General features: G+C 43.3%; 1 long non-coding RNA gene across 1 annotated transcript; it reads left to right on the forward strand.

Moving 5' to 3' along the window:
- Positions 1 to 1,826: 1,826 nt before the first annotated feature.
- LOC105428516 (uncharacterized) lies at positions 1,827 to 2,603 on the forward strand. The gene is made up of 2 exons (XR_016139071.1): positions 1,827 to 2,275; positions 2,360 to 2,603. It is a non-coding gene; the product is annotated as an uncharacterized LOC105428516 (long non-coding RNA).
- The last annotated feature ends 3,397 nt before the right edge of the window (positions 2,604 to 6,000 follow it).

Below are 6,000 nucleotides of genomic sequence, written 5' to 3' on the forward strand. Positions count from 1 at the left end.
CATTTTTCTGTAATTTTAAATCGTCCACACTAAAAAGAAGTTTTGCTGAAGTATTTGAAAATTTGGTTAGATATAAATTTAAAAATAATTTTGTCGAGCCATTAAAATAGTTATATAAAATAATTATTTGAGAATACTCAAATTGATTGCTGAATATCAAAAATTTTTTACCATACTATTGTCACGCTTAACTATAATAAATTTTAATAATAATAAATTTTTGATAAATTAAAACTTGATGAAAACTTTAAATACATAAAACTTACATCTTAAAAAATTTAACGTTTCTTCCATGCAGATGATCTCTCTCTCTCTCTCTCTCTCTCTCTCTCTCTCTCTCTCTCTCTCTCTCTCTCTCTGATAAAATTTTCACGGAAAAATCATTCGTAGATTTATTCATTTAATATTTCCCTTATATAATAACATATATAAGAGAATTGTTCGCGATTTGTTGAGCTCATGGAGTGTATTAATCATCTCTGTTCGCCGGCCGCTGAAATAATAATCTGCAGACGATCAATTTCGCGACGGTGTTTTAATTAGTTGTTTAACTAGCCGCCCGTGTGCTCCCTGGGTTCATTACCTCGTCTTGAGACAAATGCATATTCACGACGCGCGTAAATAAGCGCGATGGCGGAGATTTATATACGTTCAAGATACGCGTTCTCATGGCCGCGGCGCGGAGAGACCGCTTAGAATTAAGCGGCGCCGCCGTGCCGCGCGCAAACGTTTAAACCGATTACACGTGGAACGCGCGGAATTTCGCGTACGAGCTTTAATTAGATCGTCAGCGTCGGCGGCGAGACGATCATTGATTGGAAAACGCACGGAAATCGCGCGATTTAAGCGCTCGTCGAAACGCGAGCTCGTCGAAGGCATCCCCGGCGTTGCGGAGTGCGCGCGAGAAGAGATAGAGAGGTCGACGTATAACGCGAAACCGATTTCTCCGCGATCCGTGAAATTGCGCCCGCTATCAGAACTTGATTAATACCGCGGGTGAGTACCGAAGACACACGGGTTAACCGAGTCCCGTATCACAGACTCCAACTCGCGATCTTGAGCGATTCACAACCCCCCCCCCCCATACACACACATGCACGTTTGCCTTGTATTAGACAGAAATGCCAGGAATCCTATTTTTGTCCTCAACCATTTACGCAATGTCGCAGGAATATGAATATTGTTATACGGAAGGAACAATTTTGTTAAAACGTATAAAAATTCAAACATAATCTGGAAATAATTTTGTTGGGTCAAAAAAAATATAATATGTATACTCAAGTTAATTGCTAGAATGTAAAAAGTTTTTGCAGTTATCATCATACTCGAGCATTTTTACGAGCATTAACTTGATGGTCGAACAAAATTATTTTCAGATTTATATCTGGCCAAATTTTTAAATATTTCATTAAATTGCTTTTTACGTGCATCTCTTAAAAAAAGATACAAGAAAATCGAAAAATAAATAAATGATCAAAATGTCAAAAGATCTGAAGTTTCTTGGTTTCTTTCTGTAATATTTCTCTAGAAAAATTTATTTTCTAGAGAAGGATACGGCCGTACGTTACCGGTCATGACTTGCTTTAAAACAATATCGCGACGTGCGTCATTAGCGATGAATCAAATTGTCGATTGACGATTAACTGTGGACGCGCAACAATGACATTCGTGGCACGATTTCCGGCGTGCAGCGATATGCGCTGATTGCGGTATTGCGACAAGTGTGGGCCGGATATTGGGGAGGGGGGAGGGGGGGAGGGGGGAGGGAGAAGGAGGAGGAGGAGGAGGAGGAGGAGGAGGAGGAGGAGGAGGAGGGCGAGAGCGAGATCGCCCCCTCTCGCTATAAAACAATTAGTCTACTCGTCCGATACGCGAGTCGCCGCGCCAAATGCGCGACCTGCACGACGCCGACGATCTCTGCCTCACGTCGCGCACAATGCGACGATACAATCCGGCGTGTTCGGCCGCACGGATCCCGCCGCGTAAAGTCGCGCGTTCGATCGCTGGCGTTCGCACCGCTACGTCGCCGACGGAATTACGTGCGTGTCGCGTCGCTGCATACGTAATCGAGCGTTGCGTCGTTTCACGTCATCCCCTTGTCCCTAATGCATATTCGCTCTATCATCCGTTTCTGTGATTTTCATTGCGCGCCTGACAAACATCCTTTCCCGCCACTGTGAAAGAACACTTTTGCCAAGGTGTTTAACGGCAATCTAGGCTAGATACAGATGTGAAAATTGCTTCGTAATAATCCAACAAACAATCGATCGATAGAGTATAAAAAAATTTTCGCAGTCTTATGTTATTGTATTATTCTTATATAATTATTTTTGATGGTCCATAACAATATTATTTTCAGATTTGAATTTGGCTGAATTTTTGTAGAAAAATTATATCAGCAAATTTCCTTTTTTTCTGTGGAGAAATAGGGAAGCGGAATAGAAATATATGTCAAATGTGTGAAGACGATTCTTTGCATCTTTTTCTTCTTCATGTAAAATTATAATTTCTTTATTGTGATGTAATTCCGAATTCCGATATTTCCTATTGGAATTTTGATTTTTTAAACAGTTTGCAAATAAAAAATATTGTGTTTAATGTAATTGTAATGATTTTGACTGAATCAATTTAATTATGTAAAATTACAGAATTGCTGAGTGGAAAAATCGATATTTTTTTATTGCAGTAATTTAATACATTAAAACGCACTAAACAGTAACAAATACGCACAATAAAACAACAATCTAATATATACATTGAAACAACAAATCCCCGCCCATTCGGATGGCATTTGCTTCCACGACTTGTTCCAATCAGTCGCGTGCGTCCGAGCCAACATTATCAATCTGAACGCGAAACGCACGTAAATAAAGTCCGGCAGTCAGGTCGAAAACGTCAGCGGGACAACCGGCTGCGGAAATACAGCGTGTTGCAAAACTGCGTTTTACAAATTCGTGCCTCTCATGTGTCGACGGGCTCTCCGAGGGGTAGCGCCGGGAAACGCGAGAGAGAGAGAGAGTAATGGCAAAGAGGCGCGTCGGTAGTGGCATTATTGCGCAATTAACGAGGGACAAAACGTGCTATAACGAGGGATGGAACCCGCGAAAACCGGCCAATAATTATAACACGACTTTGCGAAGCGGTTATTGTCCCAATTCGACGGACAGAGGGGACGGGCAACAGGCACGAGATGGAAGAGGGTCGAACCGGAGAGCATTGCGCTTTGTGGATAATGGCTGCGCTCGAGAGGTCATGTGAGCCTGACGTTCCAGCATGTCAACAGCAACTATGCATCATCGGATGTCTGCCGCACGTAAACGCCTGTCTCCTCTCTCCCTTCGCGCGCCGTCCACCCCCCTCGGCGTCCCCCTGGGCCGTTTCTGCTCTAACTCGACGGCCCTTCCGGTAACCGCCGATCCTTCCCCTCCGCCCGAGGTCGCGACCCGTGGTCAGATATACGGGATCGTTCATTATAATAAGCAGCGACGGTCAAATGAGCCCTTGTTAACTATAAAATATCGATTACGCCTCGTCCGGGTGCAAAGATTGAGCCACGAAGAGCTACGATCGGGGGCGCCGTTCATCATGGCGCATCGACGCCTCGTTCGTCGGGGAGGAGAGACTCGATTTTTCCGCGCGTCCGCCCCCCCTGCGATCAGGCGTCGATAATTCTTGGGGCCATTTAACGTCTTCGTCTTCCTCTCTGCCATTTCTCGCAATTTTACGTTGGCGCGACCGCTGGACCGTGTAAATTCAGAGCGAAGGCCATGCATCACGCGGAAATGGACACCCGGGTCGGGTGGCGAGCCGTAGATCGACCCCCGGCTTGCACTTGACACTATATCGTCGTCGTAATAACAATTCATTTTCGGCAGCGGCATGATTTCCCCGGGAACGTGACCGCACTGCATACGTTGCTCAAGGACGAGTGGTAACAGTGGTGGAACAGGATAGACATGGCGGTCCGGGTGGAGGACAAGGGGGATTAACGTGCGGTTACTCGTGTGCCGCGCTGCGAAATTACTTTAAATTATGGAGAATGGCTGAGGGAAAAAGAGATTGGGAAGTGTGGCACGTTTCTCGTTGGCCGGCTGCAGAGAGAGGAATAGGAAAGAAAAAAAGAAGGGTTAATGCTCTTTCCCTCTTATATTCATTCTCCCATTTTCTCTCATTCTGTTCTTGTCTTTCTCTTCTCTCTCCTCTGCTGCGATGTTCTCCCTCTATCTTGCTATATATTCATTCTATAACGTTTTCTTCTACCTTCCTCGAGGTTTCTTATTCCCGCGCTCCCTTGTTCTTCCATTTTCATTACCGTTACATCTTTGACTTTGGTGTCTTTTTCTTTTTCTTTCCACTCCCGAGCTGTGTTCCTCGTTTTTCTGCTTCTTGAAGCTTTACTTCTTGCCCACGTATGTATTCTTCTTTTTATTCCTTTTTCACTCTTGTTTATTGCCTCTGTATTTCCATATCCGTTTTGTCTCCTTATTTCAGTTTTTTTTTGTTTTAATTCCTATTTATAGTTACTAGAACAACATTTTGCTAACAACATATTCACTACTATACACTTTTGTAAAAAATATTTAAAAATGCAGTAAATTATTAACAATTTTATACGTTTGTATTTTCGATAATTTAATATAAAAATAGTTCATCTTTTTCTTAATCTGTATATACAGCTTATGAACAATTTATTAAATGTACTTTATATTTTTAATAAGTTCTGTATAAAAAAGAATATATACTTATTTTATTTATTTTGCACGTAATATTTACATAATCTGAGTAAATCTTCATGTAATCCCCTTTTCTCTCTGCCTCACTTTAATTTTTGTAGCACGCTTCAGGAAAACTACTCGCTGAACTGAATAAATTTCTCTTTCTCATTCTCTCTCTCTGCCTCTTTAGTTTCCGACCCTCGCGCACTTACTTCCCTATATACAGTCATACGAGTGTGCCACCCCCGCGCGAAGTGCAGCCCCGACTCGACTGCATATCTCCACGCCAGGAATTGGAGTGGATGGCGAACGTGGGTACAATAGTTCGCATTGTATTGGATCTAGCCGAGTGATAGGCCCCTCTCCCGGTCCTCCTCTCGTTCACCCACCGTCCCTGCCTCGCGCCTCACCTACCACCAACCCCTTCGTGCTCACCCTCCTATCGTATCTCATTTTCTGAAGGCCCGGTGCGAGCGTGTATTGTGCCGCTCGCTATGCCCAAATCTCGCTATCTATCGCTATTGCGGCCAACTGCGTCGCCTCTGCCGTTTTGTGCCCTTTCAGCCGCGCTTTGGTTAAGTGCACCGCGGATTCGACCGATGCGCGCGAATGCATTCCTCGAGGGTGGACGACTCCTATCACGCTTGTTGGGACTTTGTAACAAATGCCTTCGACGATCGATAATAACGCTCACGATATCATCGCAGAATTTTCCCTCCCGTTGTTATAACCGGCAAAACATAGATTTTCTCACCAAATAAATAGCGAGTAAAAGGAAAAAATGTCGCAAATGGATTTCTCGATAAATTATCTAAAAAAAAAAAAAAATTCTTCTAATTATCATTGCTCTTGTAGATTTAGAAAAAAGAAGCTACTTATTTTAATACATCTCTCTGAAAGGTCAAAGGTTTTATTTTAATACTTTTCAGTAGCTTCCGCGCAACCACGTATGACGACGCGCTCCTAAAAATGCCAGATGACTAAATGTCGATGAAGCATCAGAGAGGAATAATCGTTTGGACTGATTAACGTTGTTGAACAACATGTCAAGCGTGCGCGGCACGAATCTAGACCATTGTGAATATCTGAATATCCGCGAGGCACGCGAATTCCCATATCTGATTGCGCGTAGATAGACTCGGATCTCATTTCCTGAATACATCCAAGTATTTCATATACGTGCACGCGCGCACGCACGCGCACTTGAGGCGAATGTTCCATCAGTGTGCCACGCATTGCGACGTGATATTTTGTTATATTACAAGTACAACGCCATAGTACAACG

This window comes from Pogonomyrmex barbatus, unplaced genomic scaffold, assembly GCF_055798465.1.
Source record: "Pogonomyrmex barbatus isolate J1 unplaced genomic scaffold, ASM5579846v1 scaffold2, whole genome shotgun sequence".
NCBI classification, from domain to species: Eukaryota; Metazoa; Arthropoda; class Insecta; order Hymenoptera; family Formicidae; genus Pogonomyrmex; species Pogonomyrmex barbatus.